Below are 23,413 nucleotides of genomic sequence, written 5' to 3'. Positions count from 1 at the left end.
TGGAGACCCCCCCCCCCCCCCAACCATCCCCAGTTTGTGGGGTTCCCAATACCCAGTTTATGGGTTCCCGGCTTGGGGGCGTGTTTTCCCGGGGGGGGCACACGGTGCTGTGTGCCCCCAGGGTGGTTTTGGGGTTTTGGGGTGACGCTGAGAGGTTTTGGTGGCGTTTTGGGGTTGGGCATCGGGGCTCTGCGCTGGGCAAAGCGCGGTGCTTTTATTTGCTGCCCCCCCCATGCTGTTAAACCCCCCCCCCCCCCCCCCCCCCCAAAAAAATAAAAAAATATCCTCTGATCCCCTTCTGGAGGCACCCGGCAGCAGGTGCTCCGTCCCCAGGGAGGTTTCTGAAGCGCCGTGTTTCAGGTTTCAGGGCGGAAATGTTGTGGGAATAGGATTGGGGGCAGAGGGGTGAGCGTGGTTGGGTTCGGGGGGGGCTGGCGAGCGGCCCCGAGGTCTGGGCGGGTTTTGGGGTTTGGTTCTGCCTGGGGGGAGCTTTGTTCTGAATCCACGCTGTTTTGGGGTGCCTTAGGTCAGTGTGGAACGGGAGCGAGATCAGCTCTCCGGGTCTGCTAGGACCCTAAAAAACTGCGTTGGGGGCAGTTTTCCACAGCATGCCAAGCATCTGGGGGCTTGTGGTGGGTTTTGGGGGGAATACAAGGAAATTCGGAGCTCTCAGCGATGAGAGTCTGCCTAATTCCCCCAAACTCCTGCAGAAACCCCGATCATGAATTTCGTGGAAAGTCCGACTTGGGTGCTTTGACCACCCTGCCTCGAAGGGTTGAAATCTGGTGTTGGGAGCTGAACTTTAGACCGTATGATGCTGAATTCAAGTTTCAGGCAGGTTTTTATTTAAAAATAAGCATCCTTAACAACGTGAAGCCCAGAAGCGTCGGTGTCTGCGTGCGCAAAACTTCTGCGGGGAAGGTTTGCGACACGGAAAGAACCGAACCCAGCCGAGCAAGGCTCGTGGCACCCCTTGCTAAATGCTGCTTGGATTTAAAATCCCCCGCAAATTCCCTCGACGGCTCCCGTCTGAAACACAACCAAAGCCGTGTCCCTTTCTGAAAAAATGAATGCAAGGGAGGGGAAAAAAAGCCCTGCGAGGAGCCGACCCATTTCCGAATGGCTGCAAGCGGAGGCATTGCCCCCTTTGCACCGCTGCATTTTGGGGCCGAGCCCGGCCGCAGCTCCCTGAGATGGCGACTGCGCTGCGTCCCCTCCATCCGAGGGCCTTGCATCCAGGTAAGGTGCTGCTTGCAAGCCCCAAGCATTATTATTTTTTTTAAATCTAAAATCAGCGTTCCCTTGCAGCAGGCGGCCCCAGCCAAGCACCGTGCGCTGCGGTGCCTTCAGCTGCCCCAAACCTGCCCACGGGCGTGCTCGGGCTTCCCCTCTTTGCTGCGAGCCCGGCGAGGAATTTGGTTTCTGTGCCTGGCAGAGGGCTGCTGTTATTAATATCCCTCGTTATTTCTTCTGCGCCGGCGGTGAGTGGCTGTAACCGGAGAGCAGCGCCCGGGGGGGGCGCGAACAACCGGGGCTGTCGGTTCTGGGTCGCCGAAACTTTCGGCAATTTCTTGCTCACCCCTGGGGAGGGCTCTGAGAGCTGCCTTCGCCGGTGGCTTTGCACCCACGGGCTGCTCCACGTCGCTCGGTGTTCGAAGCAAAGCCGCGTCCGTCTCCAAAAAATCCCCGGCCAGGTGCGCCCCGCAGCCGGGAGCGGTGCTGGGATGGGAAGCTGCGTGCAGCGGGGGGAAATTGGGAAGTGACTGGTTTTTTTGGGGAAAAGGGGGATTTTTTTTTTTGGTGCTCTGAGCATGTTTGAGAGGACAGAGGGCGGCTCAGTGGGGGATTTGTGGAAGGGGAACGGCCTGGAAGCGCACCACGGAGAGGTGTGCGCACACGGTGACCCGCGGGGGGGACGCGGGGCAGTGCCCGCTGCCCCGAACAGCGAGCTGTGAGCTGCCAAAAGGTGAGAGGCAGAGCGCCGGGGGGGCCGCTCCGAGCTGGGCAGAGCCGCACCTGGTGTTGCCATCCTGCCACTTGTTTTCACTTTTGTTTCTGCAGCTTTCCCGGCTGAAAGCCAGGAGAGACACGCCGCCGCCGAGGCGGGGTTTGGGAGCGGGACCGGCGAGGTTTGCGTTCTGCAGTTTGGAAAAAAAATAAAAATAAAAAAATTGCAAAACGCAAAAGTTCTGCAATCCCAAATTCAAAAATCTGAATTCTGCAGTGAGCCCAGAAGGCAAAAACCGGCTGGAAATGGTGCTACGAGAAGTGGGGTTTTTCTCCCCCATCCCGGGTGAGCGCAGTGCAGGGGATCCACGTGTGCCGTGCCGGGGTGTTTGTGCTGGGGCGAGCAACCCCAACTGACCCAGGTGAGCCAACCGAGCTGGGAGACCCCTCGGGACACGGGTCGGGGTGTCCCCAGCCCGGTCCTTGTCACCTTGTCACGGGTTTGCTGGGGACGGGATGGGCACTGTGGGAGGGGACGGGGCCTTTGTTTCCCCTCCGGGCTTTGTTCCCTGTTGACCAAGATCCCCCATGCGGCCGAGCGGCCCCGTACCCACCGAGGCCGGCTGTAATTTGTTCAGACCTCTCCTTCCTCCTCACCCTCTGGGGCAGGTTTATCCCTGTGTTCCTGGAGCCTCATTTTGGGGACAAATTCCTGCGGCACCCCATAAATTATAGGCTCGGTGCTTCTGCCTTTGAGAGTCCTGAGCGTGCAGGACGCATGGAGGTCCGCACCATGTGGGGCAGGCAGGGGACACGTGCGCGTTGCTGATTATCCCTATTTTCTAGGCAATATTTCCAAAGAAATAATCATTACCTCCTTCTTCACTGCACTGATCGCCTGCTATCGCCCTGTCTCGGGGGGGGGGGGGACATGGGAGGCACAATGTCCCCTCGTCCCATACCCGCCCTGTCCCAGCGAGTGCCACCGAGCCCCGCAAAGCCGTGCTGGGGATTTGGGTGCCTAATTCCCCCTAATTTCCCTGGGAAAAGGGAACCCAGATCCTCTAAGGCAGCTCTGGAAAAATATCCCAGCCCAGGTCCTTGGGTAATTGGAAGGCTACCGGACTAATTATTTGTCACCTCAAAAGCCCCCCTCTCGAACAACAGTTTAATTAATCCTCCTGGTCCCGGGCCTTGTGGAGATGGCTGTGATTATCCTCATCGCACCCAAACGCGTGGATCAGAGGGTGCGGGACTTCTGGGGGCTGTGTCCGGCACCAACGGGCTCCTCTCGCCTGCGGTGGTGCCGGGCTGCGGGGTGTGGGGTGCTGCGGGGCCCTTCATGGGGCGGGGGGGCTGCTCAGCATCGCTGCTCGCTGGGACTTTGTTGGCTGGGGGGGGCTCTGCTGCACCCCGAGCGCTGGGCATCCCCCTGCACCGTCCTGTTCTGGTGCTACGAGAGGCAGCATCCCTCCCGGGGCGCGCGGGGACCTCGCGTTTCCAGCTGGTTTCACCCCAAAGCCGCTCGAGCAGCGGTGGCTGCACAAAGAAGGGCCAAGGTAATTAACCGCCTTCGTTAATTCTTGCTCAGGGTAATGAGGTGAGCGTCACGCCAGCCCTGCATCGGGTTTCTGACTTTCTCAAGGCAATGCAGGGCCTGAACTCTTCCTCCCCATGGAGCTCCTGTCCCAGGAGGGCATCGCTGGGACACGGCATCCTCACCAGCCCCTGGGGTGACTTCTCCATGTCCTGAAGAGTCTCCAAGAGGGTGAGAAGAAACATTTCTCCTCCCTCCAAGAAGCAGAGGAACTTGCCCAGGCCCCTTGGGGGAGCACCAGGACCGGGGTCCCCCAGATCTGATACCCGAGTGAGAAACCTTCCCCTGCCTGCGCCGCGAAGAGGCATCGCCGTTACCTCGGAGCTGCCTCGCGAATCCCTGCTGCGATATTTATGACCGGCTGCAATCAATAATTAACCCCTGGGAGGGAAAGGGCCTGAGTGCTGGGGTGAAGGGTGCTGCGGGTGTGCTCGAGGTCTACGTGCAGCCCCGGCTGGGGCAAGGTTGGAAGGGAAGGAAGGGAAAATCCTGCCTGTCCCAGCCCTCCAGCGCCAAGGGGCCGGGCTGACGGGGAGCGCCTGTGCCCTTTGTGCCTGGAAAGAAGTGGCCAAATCTGCCCGGAGCGAGCCAGGGCTGTCAGGTGCTGCCTTGTTTTGAAAGCTCTGTTGGGAAGCCACCCTGGGGGTGTCTCGGCGGGGAGCCACGGGCTTCCCTGCAGCGCTCGCTGCCTTTTCGTGCTTGCAACCGGCCGGCGATGGGGCCAGGTCCCTGCCTCTGGGAGCAGGGTGGCGAGGAGAGGGTGTGCTCGGAGGGGATCCCTGCCCCCAGGCTGGGGGCTGCCTGCCCGTGTGCTCTGCACAGCCCCGTAAGTGTAAATGTGCACGTAACCCCCCCCTAAAACATGGATCGGGGCGAGAGGCAGGAGGTGCGTGTCGTGGGATGGGCTGGTGGGGCTGGAAAGTGGCTCCTGGCCACGTGGGGATGTGCGGCCGTGGCCAGGGTGTGTGGGCTGCCAGCCTGGCCCTGCACACCCCGAAGTGCTGGCACCCCTGGGGCCACGTCCCCGCCTGGCACCCCTGGGGCCACGTCCCCGCCTGGCACCCCTGGGGCCACGTCCCCGCCTGGCACCCACGCTTTGGCTGGCTTTGGTTTAACCTGTGTGGCCCAGCGGGTGCCATCCCACTGTCCCCATCCCTCGGGGTGGCGAGGGCACATTTAGGGTATTTTGGACAGGGACGGGAGCAGGGAAAGGAGCTGCTTCGGCTCAGTGCGCTCGGGCAACTGGAGAGCCCCACGGCGGAGCCATTCCGGGGGGGGGCTCCCGCACCCTGTTGGCTGCTCAGCGTCCCGCAGGCAGGTGCCCCACGCTCCTTGGCCACCAGCCGTGCCACCTTGGTGGCCTGGGGTTGGGGGTTGGGGGGGGGCTGCTCCTTTCGGGCCCCTGGCAGGGGCTCTGGGAAGCGCTGGGGCTGCGCCATGGCTCGGGGGAGCCCCGCGGTGCACAATGGCCTTTTGTCCGCGCGCTGCCCGGGAACACGCCGCCATCCCAGCTTCCCAGTAACATGAAACCTCCTCCGGGCTGCCTGCTGAGCACAAAGCCCAGTGCTGCTGCTGGGGGGGGGCTGCCCCGGCCCCTTCCCAGCTCCCCTCGCGCTTCGGGCGCCGTGTCCCGAGCGTGCTGGGGCTCAGGTGCGCGTGCGGCCACCGGCCCCGCCGGGGTCCTGCCTCGCCTCGCTCCTGCTCCAAAAGGGGTGGCGTAAACCAGGGGGCGCCGGGAGCTGAGCCTCGTGCCACCCCCTGCCCACGGGAGCATCCTCGCAGGGATGCGGCCCTCGGCTGTCAGTGGGGGCCCCGGCACCTCCTTCACCCCCCAGCCCCTCATCTGCAGACCGAGAGCTCCCCACCATCGCTCGCCAACCCACCCCGGGGGCACCGGGGCTCCTGGTGGGTGAGGAAATACCTGTGCTCCCCCCCACCCCGGCCCCCAAATCCCTCTCCCCCCCACAGCCCCAGGGCTGGGGACTAACAAAGCCTTGTAAAAAAAAAAAAAAAAAGCCAGGGAGAAAATGCTGTAAATCATTAACGGGGGAACGCGGGAGGGGAATGCGAGGGGTCATTAATTGAGGGCTTGCTGTCTGGCTCGCACGGGGGGGCTGCCGGCCTTATTTTTTTTTAATCAAGGTATTTTATTGCGAGTGGCACGGCCAAACTAAACGGGGCAGCAGAGAAGCCCGCGGCGGCCGGCAGCAGCATCCTGGGGGGGGGATCAGGGGCAACGTGGGAGGTGCTGCAAGGGGTGGGGGCACGGGAGGCAAGAGCTGGGGGTCCCTGGGGCAGGGGGCTGCAGGGGGCTGCAGGGGGCCGGAGGACGTGCACTCGGGGCAAGGGACGGGGGACGCATTTTTCCTGCTCTTCACCAGGGCTGGCTCCTCCATCCCTGGGTTATCTCAAGTCCCCGCAGGCCCCGTGGGGTGCAGAAGGACCCCCCCCTGCGGCTCCCCAGCCTGCCCCAAGTGGAAAAGCCACCCGGAGCTGTCCCCAGGGGCACCTGGATTTTTGGGGCAGCGCTGACGGATGCTCCCAGCCGGCACTGCAGGGAGCTCGGGGACAGGACACCCAGCCCAGGGCACGGGCTCACGGCCACTTTTCCTTCCCCTGTGGGGTTTTTCCCCTCTCCATTTCCCCTGGGCGAGGACGCCTCCGGCGCCGTCCCCGCCACGAGCACACCGGTGGCTTTGCCGGGCATTGCCGTGACCCCGAGCCCACTGTGACCAAGGGGGACGTGCCGGGGGGTCGGGGGGTTGCTGCTCCTTGCCAGGGCTCTCCGCGAGCACCCTTCCCGGCCAAATCCCTCAACGCTTTCCCTTTTACTCAGCTCCGGTTGGAAAAGCGCCGGGGGCCGGGGGGGGGCTTCCCTGGGTGCCCGTGACTCAGGTGCTGCTCACGCCTGACTCAGGCGCTGGTGGTGGCCCCGCTGCGGGGGCCCGGGGTGGCCCTGGAGGCCGGAGGAGGAGGAAGAGGAGGAGGAGGAGGTGACGGGAGCGGGGACGGAGCCGAGCTGGCTTCGGGGGTGAGCCGGAGCAGCCCCGCTTTTGGGTGCCGTGCCTCGCGGGCCCCTCTTTTGGGTGCCTTCGAGGGAGGTGGGCGGCGCTGGGTGGCGGGTTTGGCACCGGCTGGGGCAATAAAGGAGGCGAAACGCAGCGTGGCCGGGCGGGACGAGGCGTCCCGCAGGAACCCAGCCGGTGCCCTCAGCACCGGAGGGCAGGATGCGGCCCCCCAGGGGTCAGCCCTACGGGGGGGGGGAGGCTGGGGGGTGGCCGGATCCTGGCGGCGTCCCCGAGGCTGGGGCCGGTGGCACCGCGGATCCCTGCTGCCATCTAACGGGGACAGGCGACCCCGCAGCCGGGCTGGGGCTTTGCAGGGCGGGGGGAAACTGAGGCACGCCGGGGGCCGGGGGCGGCCGGGGGCTGCGGGAGCAGGGCCGGGGGGGGTGGGGGTGGGAGCCGGGCTGCGCCCCTGCAGGGTGCCCCCTTTCAAAGCAGGGTGGGCAGGAGCTGGCCCTGCCCCACAGCCCCCCCCATGGGGCTCCGCGGGGTCGTGGTGGGGCTCAGCACCCTGCAGGGGGAGCAGGATGGGTGCTGGGGTGGGTGGGTGGGAGCTGCTGAGCTGGGGGCTTTTTGCTGGGCCCCCTTGGCCCCAGCTCCCCCCAGGTAAGGGGAAGGAGGATGGGGGGGGTGACGGCGATGCCGCGGTGCCTGGGGCTGAGCCGTATGGGTGGCCTGATATTTTTTTTTCCTCTTCCTCCCCCCCTCCCCGTGGAGCGTGTCCCCCCCTAGCAGGGGACACCCAGGCACGTGGCGTGTCCCTGACCCCGTGCTGCAGCTCACCCATCCCAAGGGAGACGTGACACCCAGCCCGGCCAGGGGATTAGGGCCGGCTATAACGGGGCCGGGTGGTCACTGCCTGTTCCCGGCTCCAGTTACACGGCGCTGGGACGCGGTGCCTGGCACCGCTGGGCACCTCCGGGGGGGTGCGGGGGGGTCAGCTTTCAACCAGCACAGACACACGAGCAGGGGAGCGAGGGGTGGAGCACGAGGGGTGAGAGGTGAGGGGCTGGGGGGGGGGCTCTGCAAGGCTGCAAGCTGCAGCGGTGCTGAGCATCGCACCCCTCTGTGCCCCCAAACCTATGCTGGGGAGCGGGTCACGGGGGGGTCCCCGCACTGTGGTGGGGTGGGGAGCATCCCGTGGGCTGTGGTCCCCCTCCATCCATCCTTCCATCCATCCATCCTTCCATCCATCCATCCATCCATCCATCCATCCATCCATCCATCCATCCTTCCATCCATCCATCCATCCATCCATCCGTCCATCCGTCCGTCCGTCCATCCATCCATCCATCCATCCATCCATCCATCCATCCGTCCATCCATCCATCCATCCATCCATCCATCCATCCATCCATCCATCCATCCTTCCATCCTTCCATCCGTCCGTCCGTCCGTCCGTCCGTCCGTCCATCCATCCTTCCATCCATCCATCCATCCATCCATCCTTCCATCCATCCATCCATCCATCCCCCGAGCGGCTCGGTGGGGGTGTGCGGGGCTGTCAGCCGCCCTCCCCGCTGGCTCGGGGGCCTGATTAATTGCTCGCTTAGCAACTGCTAATCAGGATGGAGGTGCCGGAGCCTGACGAGGCGTGCGCGTGGCTCCCCTCGGAGGGGAGCGTCACGACGGCGCGGGCTGGGGGGGCGGCTCAGCGTGACTTGGAGCAGGGCGAGGGAAGCGATTTTTTCCTGCCCCGATGCCCCCAGAGCCCCTCTCTGGGGGAGAAATGAGCCCGAAACAACGCAGCCGTGGGCCGGCGGCTGAATATTGTCCTTAAATAAAAGCACAAATTCGGTGGGTACCTGGAGGTCCCTGCTGCGTGGGTAGAGCGTGTGCAGCCCGTGGGCTGGGAGCGGGGGGATTTTCCCCGAGGATTTCGGGAAGGCTCCTGGTGGGAGTGCTGGAGGAGCTTGCTTGTGTCCCCGCTGCCCGTGGGTGACCCTTGCGGGGGATATCCGTGCCCCCCACGCTGTGTGTCGGGGCAGGAGGAGCTGCTCCCCATCCCCAGAGCAGTTGGGTGCCGGCCAGCAGCTAATCCCAAATCCCTTCCTCCCTTTCTCACCGGGCTGGATCCGGCCCCGCCGCACGGCTGCAGCGAGGGCGGCAGCCACAGGAAGGCACTGGTGGCTTCTGCTGGAAATTTGGGGCCGCGAGACGCCGGGTCCAGATCTGGGACCGACGCGGTGGTGCGGGGAGCATGGCTGCGGGATGCGGTGCGTGCCCCCCCCCCCCGGGGGGAGCACCTGGGGGTTGGGGGTGTCGGGGGGTTTTTGGAAGCGATGCCTGCTCTGGGGGGGGGTCTCTGGGCTGGGTCCCCCAGCCTGGGTGCTGGCACCAGGTCCCCGGGGGCAGGGAGCCCAGCCTGCGCTGGCAGCGCTCCCACAGAAGCCACCCGAAACCACCTCGGGTCCTGGCCAAGGCTGAGTCGATCCCGGGCGCGCAGATTTCCCCGGATCCGTTTTCACCGCTCAGCAGAGACCCGAGCGCTGTGCCGAGCCCCCTCCCCTGCTGCTCGCCAGCCCCCTCCTCTCTCCCCACCACCAGAACACCTCGCAGCAGGGCCCTGCACCCAGCATCACCCCCCCTCCGTGGCCCAGGGGCGGGGGGCTTTTCTGGACCCTGCTATAACCAATGCATTGGGGAATCCCCCCCCGGCCCCCTTATTGGGGTGCGGTGAGCTGCAGTGCCTCAGCTGGGGGGGGCTGGAGGCGAGGGCTGGCTGACGGAGGCAGGCTCCGTGTTCAGGCTTTTATTTTTTTTTATTATTTTTTATTGTTATTAATTGGCTCACGATGTGAGGAACCGTGAAATCTGGGCCATGTTTTATTATAGCTCGTATCACGCCGGACAAGATGGGATTAATTAAACGCGTGCTGCTGCTCGAGCGTGGGCTTGTCCCCGGGCGGTGGTGGTTAACGCGCCCCGGGCCACCGAGCTGGGGGGGCGGGGGGCTCTGCTTCACGTCCTGTCCCCATGTGCCCTGGCGTACCTGGTGGTGTCCCCTCCCTGCCCCTAGGGCTGGCACCGCCGGGCACATCTGGGTGCCAGAACATCTCATGGGGCCTGGCAGCCCCCCCCCCCCCGAGCAAGGGCTTGATTTATTGCCTGGGGATGGATCGGGTTAGAAGAGTGATTTTTATTTATGTGTTAATTTTCGTAGCCACGTCGGAGCTGTCTGCCTGTAGGAAGCTGTTCTCTCCACGTCGAAAGCGTCCTCGGCTGATGGTGCTGTCCCTAAACTTAGAGGTGCAACCGATGGGCACCCTGCGAGGGCTGTAACTTCGGCAAAGCACCACGGAAGGGAGGAAAGGGCTGCGGGGGGGCAGCTGCTGCTGCCTGAGAGCCGGAGGGGTGCTGAGCTGTGAGCAGGGGGGCAGGGGGCCCGCGCTGCCCCAAAATCTTCCTTGGAGGTGGGTTCCTCCACGGCTGCCTGCTGCCGAGGATGTTCCTGGCTGGGCTGCTCCGTCCCCAGGACCTGGTGGTGCTGCCGGGGCTGGGAAGGTGAAAAAGCCAGCAGCGATGATAATAAAACTGGGAAGGTGCCGGCGTGGGGTGAAGGAGGGCAGTCGTGGCCAGGCCCTTGCCCAGCTCGCCCCTGTGCAGCATCACCGAATTCCCCCAGCCCCAGGGCCGCATCCTGCCCCGTGCTGTCCCCAGCCGCGCTGGGGTGGCCCTGGGACACTTCACGCTGCCCAGAGAAACTGCATTTTTTTTTTAATTATAAAAATACGATAGTTTATTTAAATTGAAAGCATGTTTAACTATTATCACGGCACACGGCAGCACCTAACAGATGGCTTTTCAAGCACAGCTGAGGGGCTGCCCAGCGGGGAACGGTACTGGGGTTTCGTCGCGCATCCCTTTCGGTGCGGTGCTCGCCTGTCCCCGTGCACATCTTCCACCCCTTCGTGCCCCCAGAGCAACTTCCCCGCTGAAGCCACCCTTAGGGCTGTGCCCCCCCCTCTGGGGCCTGCTAGGGAAGTCCCGTGGGGCTGGGACTGACGCTTGTTGTTAAGTAACGCTCGTGGAGGCACCACAGCGATGCGCCAAGCCCCGGGGGATGGATGCCTCTGCTTTCCTTGAATGTTGTGCAGCGGAGCGGGGCTGGGGCTCCCCGGCGAGCTGTGCGAGCCCTCCCGTGCCTCTTCCGAAAGCAGATTTCTTGCACGGGGTGGGACACGATGCGCCGATACCTCCCCAGTGCAGCCCCTCTCGTTGCAGCACCCGATAGATGAGCGATGTAATTACTCCTGCGAAGGCAAATCCGTGCCGGCCCTGCCTGCTTGGTCGCGCTCCAAGGAAGGCAGTGTTTCCTTGCAAAGTACGGGGCCATGAATATTTCATGCCTGAGGAGGATATTTCTTTCAGGAGGATGTGGCATGAATTATGGAGGAGCTGGGAGGAGCAGGCGGGCGCTATTTTGGCGGGGCCAGCTCCGCGCAGAGGGGCCCGGGGCCGCCCTGGTGCCACGGGGCTTCGCCTGCCCGGGGTCCCAAGTGGCAGAGGGGTGCTCGGGGCAAGGCTGCCCTCATTCAGAGGTGCAGCTCTGCCCTGATGTAGGGCTCTTGGCTTTCAAGCAGAGCAGGTTGGTGCGTGCGTAGTGAACGGGGAAGCTTTGCACGTGGCTGGGTTCGGGAAGAGCATCGCAGCCGATGGCTTGGGGATCCTCGGGAGAGGCACCGCGGCTCCCCGGGTAGCCGGAGGGGAGAAGCACGGCAGTCACAGCCTTTTCCTGCTCCACGCAGCCTTCCTGGCTTTACCCCATCTCCTGTGCATCCTCACGGCTGGCTGCGGGCTCAGGCTGCTGCTGCTCAGCGCTGGCTCCCTCCAGCACCCTGCGCCTTTCCCAGCGCGATGCGCCGCTCCTGCTCTGCTCCGTCCCCACCGGTGTCCTGCTGCCTGTCTGCTCCGGCAGGGCTGGAGGGAATTAACTCTGCACCACCAGAGGCTTTAGTGTTAGTTAAAATGTAAAGATTTTCCTCTAATCGTCCTGCTGGTGCAGGGGAAGTATGTGCTGTCTGGCCGTCACAGTTAATTTTACCACCAAATGTGCTCTCTCCTTCTTCTGGCTCCCTTTTTTTTTTTTTTTTCTTTAAAGAGAGATTCCAGCTTCCCGCAGTAACTGTAGGTGGAAAAAACCCTCCTGCATCCATACAGAAGCCCAGGCAGAGCTGAGCTCCCCCTGTTTTTGGGAACCCCCCAGGCCTGGGGAATGGTGCCGGCTTCCCGGGACGTGGCACGTTGGACCCGCAGGTGCCCAGTGCCAAGCCGGGCTCTTGCTGCCAGATGAAACTCCTAAAAATAAGACGGGAATAAAAGCCCCCGCTCGCTGCCACCGGCTCTGCTTTAACTGCAGATTAAAGTGGTTTCTGCTTCGTGCAGTAGCCCAAAATAGGCGGCGGCGCTAATGACATTAGTGCTGCTGGCTTGTTAGGCAGCTCCGTGTCTTGGGTCCTGCTCCGTGTCCCTCTGGGGCCTGATCCCTGCTGGCCTCGTGCCTTCGGAGCAGGACGGCAGCTTCGGCTCCCAGCCACGGCCAGGAGGGAAGAGAGGGGCCGGGAGCGGCGTCTTCCAGGCTCAGTCGCTCCCCAGCTACCTGAGCACGGGTGTGATGAGTTTGTGTCACCTCTGCAGCTCCAGCAGTAGCTCCTGCTCCAGCAGCGGCATAGAAAAGGTGCTAAGGGTGCGTAATGAGAAATTTCCGAGGTCATTTGTGCCGTGGCTTTTCCTTTTTTACTATTGTTTAGACCCAAGTTCTGGAGTAACCGCCGACCCAAACCAGCCCCAGCCACATCACCGGGTCCGCGCTGAGCGAACGCTCGCCCTCTGACAAAGAGTCCTCCAAAACCAATAAATCCACCACGACTGTTTGTTTTTATTTTATTTACTTTATTTTATTTTGAAGGACTCTTTAAAGGGTGTTAGCACAGGGCGCGGGCCGGCCGGGTGGCAGCGGGGAGGCGGCGGCAGTGCGCTGCGGGCGCTTGCTGTCGCTCAGCGTTAGCTGGGGAAGCGTCAAAACCACCAGTGCTGCGTGGCCCCGTGCTCACGGCACAGCAAACATCGTTCCTCTAAAAAAATTTCCTTTTTTCTTTTCCCTATCAGCTTTCTAAGGAGGGTGGGAGCAACCTGGGGAGGCAGGGGGCTGAGAGCTGGGACTGCTTGCCATTTTCCTTTGCATTTGGGGACTTGTTCAGCCTCTGATACTGTTAGGAAGAGGGGTAAAAAAAAAAAAATAAATCAATGTGGTTTGTGCAAGTGTTGGCCTGGGCAGACACGGACAAACCCGGAGCCTTGTTTGGAGCATCCCAGCCCGTCTCGTGCTGGTGTCGGGTAAAATAACCCAGTGCCTTCTGTGCCACCGAGCGCTCAGCTCAGGCAGGTGGGCAGCTGGGTTTGGAGGGATCCCCAGCACCTTGCGCAGCATCTCCTCTCGTCCTCGCTTGTAAGCCATCGCTGTGGCTGGGATGGGACCAATTCGCCCATCCAGCGCCCTTCGCGCTCTCCTGGGCACACGTGTGGGGTGCTCCCAGGTCCCATTTCCCTTCCCAGCGCGGCTGTGCCAGGGCAGCAGCCACAAGAGGGAAGCAAAACATCACTCAAAGGCTGGAGCCAGCTGAAAGCTGCTGGTGTGGGGGCGGAAAAATGGCATTTGTGGGGGTTATGGCTTTGGTCCCCGGGGGGTGCTCGGTGTGCAGGGCAGGGCCTGGCTGGGCACAGCGCGTGGGCGCAGGTTTTGGGGTGAGTGGGGAGTAAACGGGGGGCGGCGGGCGGCAGAGACAAAAAGTTGCAAAGCGTGTGATGAAACCTCAGCATGATCCCTGCCACCCATGCCGGATTCGTGGGCTCCTTTCTGTCGGGAAGTCAGCTTTGTTCCTTCACTGAGCAAAAGTCGGTGTTGCTGGAGCCCCTGGTGCCTGCCGGCGGGGCAGAGCCCGGGATGCCCGCGGGTGGTTTTTGCTGGCGTCTGAGCCCGGAGGTGCACCGAGCTGGGCCGGCCTCTGCCCGGCACCTCGGGGTGCTCAGCGGGGTGTCGGGTGGCTCTGCTGGGTGCTGCTGGCTCTCGTTTCGGTGGCTCTCCTGCCATTAGGTGGGAGTGTTGCAGAAGGAAAGAGCGCGGGCGCTTCCGTCTCTGGGCTGGGAGAGCAGCTCCGGCACCGCTGTGCCACCAAACCCAGGCACGATTCCTTTGTCCTCCTTCGCTACGGGGACAAAGGGGTACAAAGAGGGATTTTTTTTTTTTTTAATTTTTTTATTTTTAGGCTGAATGTGTGCAGGAGAGAGGAATAAACCCCAAGAAGTGGCTCTAGCGTTGCAGCTGGAGGGGGTTCGGCCAGGGATGCGCATCGCTGCCAAGCAGCGGAGCTTGCTGTGGCCTTCGGCTGCTCACAGAGGGGCAGGTTTGGGACCCCCACGCTCACCCCATCCCCTCAGTGCTGGCACGGGGGGCTTGGGGAGAAGCCCATGAACCCAGGGGCGTCCCCTCCTCGGTAGTCTCCAGCAAAGAGGCAGGCTGGGGCCTCAAGCAGCATTTTTCCTGGGGGCCCTGCATCGGCTGGGCAGGACGCGGGCTCCAGGGTGCTGGAAAACTGCTGGAGGGGGCTTGGAGCCCCCCAAAATGGGGAGGTCGTTGGGTTGGGGGGGCTGCCAGGGGGCTGGCACAGCCGCAGCAGCCTTCCTCGCGAGGAGGAGGGGTTGTCGCTCACAGCCTGCAGACGAATCATCCCTCTTTCATTGCTAATTCCTCCCCGCAGGCCCGGATGGGCTGCCTTTTTTTTCCCCCCACCCCTCCCATTTCTTTAAAATGCAACTCTTTCCATCAAAATCTGGTTAGTCATGAGGCGTATAATGAGTTTTATATATATTTAAAATGGTCTGACATTCGGCATCCCATTATCCCCACTCCTCGAGAGAAACATGGACTCGATGTGTGAGTGTTGATCCAATAAGAGCGCAGTCAGTACCATTTTCGCTCTCTGAAATATCCATATCTATTACCCATATTCATGTGCTGTTTGTGTGTAGGAGTCTCTTTCTTGTGGAAAGAAATCCAAGGCTGTTTCTTTTTTTTTTTTTTTTTTTTTCCTTGGGCCTATAATTTATGTATTTTTTGGGCACGCTGAATTATTTTGCTTGTTTTTGTTTTGCAATTTCTTTTTTCCCCTCCTTTCTTCGGTAAATCGCAGCTCAGGCTCTAATTACCCAGCGCAGGAAAGCTTCAACGTCTCTTTTGCGAGTGGTTTTTGTGCCTTCAGCTGGCAAACGGCCGCCAGGGGCTGCGGGGGTGAGCCCGGGGCGCCCCGCTGGGCGCAGGCCCCGCGGTTGCTGAAATCCATCCCGAAAGCCTGCGAACTTCCAGCGGAGACTCTTCTGGCTCTCCGTCCTCGCTTTGAGGTTCATCGCTGCCTGACGTCAGTGAAAACCTTCCTTTAGTTGAAAAAAAAAAAAAAAAACACAAAAAAACCCAACAAAGCAAAAACCCAACAATCAACGCCCCAGGGAGCAGGACAAACGTGTCAGCGTGTTCTTCTGTTTTCCTTCCCCTCTGAAATCTTTCTCCTCCTCCTCTTCTTTTCTTGCAGATCGGACTTTGGCTTCCTCCTGCGTCACCGGCACCGCCGGGGAGCCCTTGACCTGCCTGCAGCCATCCCTCTGCTGCTCCTCCCGGCCGCGTTTCCCCCGGGGACCAGCGGTAACACCCGAAAAGCATCCCTGGCTCCCCGTCCCACCCTGCAAACTCATTTTTCTTGAAATCCACAGGAGAACAGCTCTTGCTGGGACTTCTGCCTTTTAATTGTGTAGATATTACAGCTAATTGCGGCTCTATTAATATTTCGCTTTGAATTAAAGATTTATTCTCCCCACCCTTCCAACCAGCGGGGAATTAAACCCAAGGCAGCGCCGGGAGCTCACAGCCCATGACAGAACGGGCCGGGCGCGCTTCCCGTGCCTGTGCCTCCTTGGCCTGAGTGACCCAGGGAGAGGAAGGAGGAGGAGGTGGCTCGGCCATAAATTATTCAGGCACTTCTGCAGAGCCGAGCCGGTGAGTCCAGTCCATAAGATGCGGTTTCGTGTTTTTTTTCCTATCTCGGAAAAATAAAATAAAGCTCGCAAGCGGCGCGTCTCCCCGGTTGCTCTCGGTGATGCTCGCGGTGGACGCGGTGACCTTCCCGGCTGGAGGGGAGCCAGGCTGGCTGCTGCTCGGGCAGGGGCTGTCCTCCTGCGCCGCTGCCTGCAGGCTGCCGGGGAGAAGGGGAAGCGTCGGCTGCTGGCCCCAGCCCTGCCCCGAGGTCCTGGGGCTGGGGACGTGCTCCTATCCCTGCTGCAAAGGGGCACCCCCTGTGCCGTGGGGCCAGTGCGTGCCAGAGCCTTGCAGGTCTGCAAGCCCTGGAGGGTCAGGGAAAGGGTGCTGGTGCTGGTGGAGGTGCTGGAGCTCTTTGCAGCCCCTGGCTGGAGGTGAATGTGGAGCTGGGGCTGGGGTGCGTTCCTCCAACCCTGCTTCCAGGACGGGAGAGGCAACGTCTTGTTTAATTCCTCGTGTTTTGAGCCTGACGGAGCCGTATTGATCCCGCAGAGGACGGCTCTGCATCCATTTGCTGGCAGTATTGACCTCTCCTGGAGTATCTGATCATCTTTGGAAGGACCCTGACCCGAGGACACGCGCTGACTGCAGCAGTGCGCTTTGGGGGATGAGCAGAGCCGCTTTTGGGGTGGCCCTGGGGCACGCACGGGGTAACCCCACACTGCTCTCCTGTTATCCCTGGGCTGTCCCCCGCCTGCCCCCGGCACTCACACCCTCCCCGCTCGCCGTGGCCTTTCCTGTCGTGCTGGGAATCTCGGCGGCACCGGGCTGAGCCAGGGTTTCTAAACGTTAATTGTAATTTGACATTCGTGACGGTGACACGAGCGCGGATGATATTTTGGCTCCTGGCTGAGGGCGGGGAGAAGATGGGGAGAGATGGAGATGTGCGGTCCGTGAGGCTCGGGGAAAGGAGGGGAGACGCTGCTGGTTGCAGGAGCATCCCCCGGACCTCGGCTCCTGGCTTCCCAGGGCTGGAGTGGCTGGATACGGATATTTTCCATCAGAGCTTTCCCACAGGTGGAGGAGGAGCTGTCAGCCCCATGGGAAGCTGCTGCTCCTCACTGCTTTTTTGGTGACTTCATTTGATGCGATGGCTTTTCCCCCACGGCAGCACAGGTGGAGGAAAGGAGGGAAGTGCCCAAAGTCCTGGTTCACCCCATGGCTCCAAAGTCCCCATTCACCCTGGATCGTGGTGGCTGCACCAGGGCGATGAGCACCGAGCACCCCCCAGACGCTGGAGCAGCTCAGGTGATGCAGTAACCCAGATTCCTGCGTAATTTAGCTCAGAGACCTTCCCCCAGCAATTCCTCAGGACCTGGGCAAAGCAGAGCAGCTTGGCCGCGTGTCCCTGTGCCTGGGGCCGTGCTGGGGCGCAGCCTTGTCCCCGTGCAGTGAGACTCCAAACCTTCATCGAGATGCCCTCGTTTTTCCTCGAAGGCAGAGCACGTGTCTCTGAAATCCCCCTGTGGTGGAGGCTTCGCCCAACCCGGAGCAGTGAGGATAAAGCTGACCTCGGGGCACCTCCGAGAGCTCCTTTTGGTGAGGGGATTTGTGCCCAGCTTATCCCACGGGGGCTGCAGCCCCCCCGGCCCTGGCTTTGTGTGTGCCCAGGGTCTGCCCCAAGCCTCTTCTGTGCCGGGGCAGGCGGGGGGGCTCCTGCCCTCCCCCAGGGCTTGGTGGACCTGGGCACTGATGGGTACGGACCCCTGCTCCTGCCCGTGCATCTCTGCCTCTGAATCAGGCCAAATAACCCCTGGGTGCATCCTTGCCGTGGCAGCTGGAGTGGAAAATCCACATCGCTCCACCTCTGCACCCCTAAACGGCCCCGGGGCAGATGTGTCCTGCACCAGCCTGTTTTTTCTCAGCCTCTTCTTGAGAACCTTTTGGAGATAACTCACAGACCCCAGGGACAGAAAGGCGCTGTCCTGAAGCCCTTCTTGGGGCTGGGACGTTGCTGCCGGGGGGGCACAGCACAGCTCCATCCCCATCAGCTGCAGCAAAAGCAAGAGGCAGGGGTCCTTTTGCCTGGGTTTCTGGGGATGGCATCGGTAGCGGTGCAGATGAGGGTTGATCACGGTGTGTGCACACATGGGGGGGTTGGGGGGGCCCGTGCGCCTCCCAGGGCTGCCCTCCCCGGCACCAGGGCAGAATAACAACGCCGACCACTCCAGCTCTCGCTGTAAATGAAATCACTGCAACAGCCCGAGCGCTCTGCAGGAGACAGCGCTCTGGGCACGATGCCGTGAGCATCCGAGTCCACGGGAATATTGCCACTTACTTTAATGGCAGGAGGGCGGCTGGCCAGCTTTTCAGGAGAGTGCATCTCGCTGGAGAGCACGTAGCTCCTTCAAAGGCCTGGCCAGGGCGCTGCGCCGGGAGCCAGGCAGCCCTGAGAGCTTCTGGAAAACCAGCTCCTCTCCAGCATCCCCAGCAGGGTCTGGGCGACAGCGCCGAGCCCTGAGCCGCTGCATCCTTCCCCCCCTGGGAACGGCTCACCCCGCGCCAGCGTCGCTATTTTACCGTTCCGAGCGGGCAACACAAATCAACCCCTAGCGAAGAAGAGGCTGGAAATGCACGTTGGGAGGGCCGCGCTTTGGGTTTGGGTGGTCAGAGGGGCAGGAGGAGCCGCAGAGAGCTGTCCCCCCAGGTGAGCCCCCCCCCCAGGACTGGGGTCCCCGCGGGGTCTGGGTTCTCGCAGCCCCGGCGCGCAGGCAGGTGAGCGCCGCAAGCGCTGCGGTGCGCGGTTACCTCGCACTCGTTACTGTGATGGATCGGAGCAGTTAATGTGTCAATGGCCATTACTAGGGGGCCGTGTTTTCTCTGGATTAATGAGTCGACGGGCCGTGATGGGCTCCTCGCGGACGCCGGGGCCCGGTGGGTTGTTTGATGGCAAAAAAGGTGATGCCAGAGCATCCAGGGGAATGTGCGCGGCGTGGGGCGTCCGCGTCGCGTTATGGGAGGGCAGCGGGAAGGGACAGCTTGGGACGATGTGGTTCTGGTGGGAGCCTCCTCCCTGGTCCCTGCTCCCTCAGCAGGGAGGTGAAATTTGGGGGCGGCTGTCGGGCAGGCAGAGGGAGCCGGGGTGGGCACTGGGACCCTTCTGGTGCCCACACCTCGCGCTGCGCTGCCCGAGCAGCAGGGTCCTGCAGGGCTTGGCGAGGCTGCTGCCTTGGTACCATGGGTGTCACGGTTCCCCCGCTTCTGCAAAGGCCGAAAGCAGAGAACGTGACCCGTGGGAAGCGCGGCGGGGTCCGGGAGGCCTGTCAGCGCTGCTGTTACGTTCCCGGCTGCGACGATGGCTGCAGGTGACGGGCAGGGACAGGAGAGGACAAGGATGAGCAAAACGTGCCCTGATGCTCGGTGCCGGGGGGGGGGTCCTGGGGACAGCAGGGCACCGAGGGGCCGGCTCCATCGCCCTCCCTCTGCCCGGCTCTGCCTGAACCCTTCGTGCCCCGCGCTGCCGGGGGCCGCGGGGGGGGTGCAGCCGCTCCCCCCACCCAGAACGGGGGGCAGCAGGGGGGGACCCCCCCCATCACCACCTCTGGGCGCCGCGCTGCTGCTTTAAAAGGCCGGCAAACCCCGCAGCGGGCTTCCCAGCGCCTCTTCATGCAAAACTTCCCCGGCCCCAGCCCTCCTCCTCCTCCTCTTCCTCCTCCTCCTTCTCTTCTTCCTCCTCCTCCTCCTCCTCCTCCTCCTCCTCGGCGCGGCTGCGGAGCGCGGCGGGTCCCGCCCGGCTGCGGCTCGCTCGGGCCGGGGCCGGGGCTGCGGGGCGGGGGGGGGGGGGGGAGCCTCGGCTTGTCCCCGGTAAGGGCCGTCCCCGCCGCATGCCGCAGGGCCCCCCCGGGCTGCCCGCGCCCCCCCGGGGCCGGAGGCAGCGGCCGCGGGCGGAGCCGGGCTCGGAGCCGCCGCCAACTTCGTGCGCTGCCCGCGGGTAAGTGCGGGAGGGGGGGAGCGGGGGGGGGCGCGGCGCATCCCCGGGATACCCGGTGCCCCCCCCCCCCCCCCCCAAAAAAAAAAAAACCTTCCCAGAAAAGGGCTGGGGGTGCCCCCTCCTCCCTTTCCCTGCAGCCTCCCCGCTCTCGGCTCCGGCAATTTTTGCCCTTGTTTTATTAAGGGGGGGGGGGGGGGCTGCGACAGCGGGGTGTGCAGCGGGGAGCCCCCACCTTCACCCCCCCCCGAGGCACAGCCTGTCCCCACCGGCAGGACCCCGGCTCCCTGCTCCCCAACTAATTGCGTTATTAATAGTTGTGGGGCTGCGGTGCGCTGCCCCTGTATCCCGGGGGGGGGGGGACGGGGGGGGACACCCCTGGGTCCTGTCCCCCAGCGTGGCACCGCTGCGGGCTGCGAAGGGGCTCGGGGCACGGGGGGGGGGGGGGGCCGCAGGCGGGTGCTGCCCCCGCCTCACTGCAGCGGGCACGGCTGGGGCTGCAGAGCCCCTGCAGGGCAGGGGCGAGAGCCCGGCTCGCTGGGGACAGGTGCCAGCCTAGGGTTTTATTTTTTGGGGGGGCTGCACACCCCCTTCCCCCCCCCTCCCCAAAAAATGCTGGAGCAGCCCCGTCTCCGGGCAGGGAGCCGCTGGGCGCACACACGCGCTGCTGGGTTTGTTTTCCTCTCTCGAGCTCTCCGGCTCCTCGGTGCTTTTTGGGTGCTTGCGGGAGCCGAAGTTGGCAGCCGTGGGGGGGGGGGGGGAGAAAAAAACGGAGAACTCTCCCCACCGCCTCGCCCGGCCGCGCTTCTCCTCCTCCTCCTCCTCCTCCTCCTCCTCCTCCCGGTGCGATGAGTTTGCCGCGCTCTGCCAGCCGGCGTCTTCTGCCGGGGGGCTGCTTCGGGCTGGGGGAAGAGCCCGCTGCCTTCCGCAAAATCCGTGATGGAGAGGCTGCGGAGGGAGGCACCGCGCCGCTGGGTGACCTGGGGCTGGCTGGGAGATGCCCAAAATTCGGCTGGGGTGGCCGGAGGAGCCGCCGGCGCTGGCCGCTCGCCTGCGGCACGGCCAGGGGAGGAAGGGAACTGGACCGATCTGTTGAATGCAGCGAGGAGCTCGGGCAAATGCCAAGAGAAGTGCCAAAAGAAAAGGCTCGCTTCCTCCCCTCCCTTCGCTTTGTGGGAGCGGGGATTTTTCTGTGCCAGCGCAGCGGGTGCAGGGGGGGGAACGTGCTGGGGCTGCCGTGCAGGGCGTCTCCGCGTGGGCAGCGGGTCCCCGTGGGCAGCAGGGGCTGGGGACGCGGGCGAGTCCGTGTTGGGGACCACGGCAGGTGCTGTGCTGGTGCTCAGCTGCACCCCGGGGCGTCGGGCAGGGCTTTCGAGGTGGGTTTTACACTGGGAACTGGAGCTTAGGTGCAGCTCCGGCCTGACCCTGCAAGCCGGGGGCCAGCGTCACCCTTTGGAGGAGGCTGCAGGCTCCCCAAAAAACAGGGTGTCACGTGCTTCAACTTTGGCATCAGGCAGGAGGAGGATGGATTTGTCAGCTCAGCCACCCCCTTCCAGCTCTTCCCAGAAAGGAAAACGGCTTTGAAGATGTGGCAGGTCCTAATTATAACACACCCGAACCCGCTCCCGCTGCCCGCCCCAGCTTCGCGCCCGCTGCGGGCACGGTCCCTTCCTCTCGGGCTTCACATCTCACGGTGGGGCTTCCTCGATGGGGCGGCCTGATTTCCTGTGCCCCTGTGCTGTCGGTGGCCCTGCAAAAAGCCTGGCTGAAAATGGGGGTCTCTTCCCCCCCGGGGGGGGCGTTCTGGGCTGGGTGCAGGCAAGGGCTGGTGCCGTCAGCCCGGGAGCTCAGGGTGCTGGTCGGATGGGGAGCAGGAACGGCGCACGGTGCTGCGGGCACCGCCGGGGACCGGCACTCGGGCTGCGCTCCCCTTCCAAGCCAGCGCCGCCCCAGTTTGCAGAAGGTGATCAAAAATTAATTGCGGGATTTGGCTGCGTGTGGCGGGAGCGGGGACGAGCGCCGGCTCCTTCCTCCCGCCGCCGCCTCCCCTCGCCCTGCCGGAGCTGTTTGCCGGGGTGCGCCAGGAGCCCCGCGCTGCCTCCCCGCCGCCTCTCGCCAGGTGAGACGCTGCCCTCGACGCTTCCTCCGTGGCCAAATCCTCCTCGCCTTCCCCTCTCCGTGCGAGCCCATCCTTCAAACTGAGGGATTAGCCGTGGCCTGCTTTGCAAAAGGGGAGGGAGGGGGAAGGAGAGAGCTTGCCTGCAGTTAAGGATATGTATCTATAGCGCGATAAATATTCTCCGAGTGATCTGCGCCCAGTGGGAGCCTTTTTTCTTGGACTGCAGCAGCCCCCGGGCCCGGCTCTGGGGCAGTGCGGAGGTGGTGGTACCCGGCGTGGGGCTGGCTTTGGGGTCCCCATGGCCGTGGGGCTGCGAGCGGTTCGTGGTGCGTGCGGGAACCACAGGGAGCAGCGGCTTTTCTGCAAAACACCCGAGTGTGGCAGCAGATCCCAGCGTTTGCAGGAACTGGTTGCGGAGAGGTAGAGCTGGGGTTGTGCAAGCGTTGCAATATCGGTCCGTGCAACCTTCGGGTGGTTGCCGAAGGGGGCTGCGTCCCGGGGTGCGCCGGGTGTGTTTTGATGTTAAAATCTGGGATCCGTGCTCGCCGCCGCCTGCAGAGCCGTGGCCTTGCTTTTCCTCCGCGCGGATGCTGGGGAACTTGACCTGAATACTGAAGGCTTTGCCTGTTGAGGGAGAACTTAACCTGGCCTCCCCTCCCTTGCCACGTCTGAATTCTGCTGTGCTTCACGTAGCCTTTGCAACCAAAAAAAAGCAGGAGCCGAAGCGGAGTTCCCCGTAATAGCTTGCGAGTGAGGAAGAGCTCACGCGCACTAACTGGGGTGTTGTGCTGCGTGCTGGCTGTCCCTGCCTGCCAAAGGATGAGCAGGTGGTCAAAGAAATGGCCTTGATTTTCCAAAAGGAGCTGGCGGCAGCACGTGCGGGGTGCGGGCAGGGACATCTCCTCGGGGCCGGGGCGTGCGGTGAGCGCTGGGGGCAGCCAGGGGAGGTGTCGGGAGCGGGGTCTGCTCGGAGAGGTGGGCGCGGGGTGCGGCGGTGCCCTGTGCTGAGCCCCCGGCTCCTGCCAGCCCTGCCTGGGAGCCGAATTTCTCGCCTCTCGGCTTTGCCGCTGCCGGCAGCGATGAAGCCGCGGTGATTAGTGCTTAGCCGGCACTTGGCCTGATGGCACGTGAGACGTGAACTTGCTTGCCTGCAGCAGCCGGGGCTCCGTGGAGCTAATGGCAGTGAAATAACTCGGTTTTGACTGGGAGTCCTGCAGGGAGCCAGGCGGTGGCGAGAAATCAGCCGTTCCTTTCTTTCCTTATTTGTTTCTTTGCCCTTTGAAGGGAGCTTTTTCCTGGCTGCAAAATCCCTGCGTTGAGCGAGCCGCTTCTGCTCCCGGGGGGGCTGGGGGCTCCGGCGGAGGTGAGGAGCCCCCGGTTCCGACCTGCCCAGGGGGCTCCCTCTGAGCCCTGCAGCTGCAATGGGCACAGCATCCTGGGCTGGGGTTCTGCCTCCGAGGCTGCTCTCCTGGGAGCAATGCGGGGTCCTCCTGGCCTCTTTGTCCCTGGAGCTGTGGCAGCGCCAGGCTGGGGAAGGGAAATTTTGCCAAATTTCCCTGTGATGCGTGCAAGGGGGATGCAGCGCACGGCCCGGAGACGCACCAGCCTTGGTCCTGGGAGGAGCAGAGCCCTGGGTAAGGTCGGTCTGTCTGGATCTGGAGCTGTGTGTCCG

General features: G+C 63.2%; 1 protein-coding gene and 1 long non-coding RNA gene across 8 annotated transcripts in view; both read left to right on the top strand.

Moving 5' to 3' along the window:
• The first annotated feature begins 277 nt into the window (after window positions 1-277).
• LOC106046141 (uncharacterized) lies at window positions 278-15,837 on the top strand. 7 transcript variants are annotated; one of them, XR_010826564.1, is made up of 7 exons: window positions 278-1,239; window positions 1,309-1,694; window positions 1,784-1,966; window positions 2,062-2,369; window positions 3,539-6,575; window positions 9,773-10,022; window positions 15,195-15,837. It is a non-coding gene; the product is annotated as an uncharacterized lncRNA (long non-coding RNA). The 7 variants fall into 7 exon arrangements; XR_010826561.1 differs by having other exon boundaries at window positions 1,309-1,966; window positions 2,062-2,129; window positions 2,225-2,369; window positions 15,195-15,835; XR_010826560.1 differs by having other exon boundaries at window positions 283-360; window positions 711-1,239; window positions 1,309-1,966.
• Window positions 15,838-19,470: 3,633 nt separating this feature from the next.
• GRM4 (glutamate metabotropic receptor 4) overlaps window positions 19,471-23,413 on the top strand; it is a 45,376-nt gene continuing 41,433 nt past the window's right edge. Inside the window, exon 1 of the mRNA XM_066982986.1 lies at window positions 19,471-19,625. The gene's annotated coding sequence lies outside the window, so the exon portion shown is untranslated. The remainder of the gene's footprint in view (window positions 19,626-23,413) is intronic.

Source organism: Anser cygnoides, chromosome 25 (assembly GCF_040182565.1).
Source record: "Anser cygnoides isolate HZ-2024a breed goose chromosome 25, Taihu_goose_T2T_genome, whole genome shotgun sequence".
Classification (NCBI taxonomy): domain Eukaryota; kingdom Metazoa; phylum Chordata; class Aves; order Anseriformes; family Anatidae; genus Anser; species Anser cygnoides.
The sequence above is the reverse complement of the archived record's forward strand: the minus strand, read 5'-3'. Positions and strand labels throughout refer to the sequence as shown.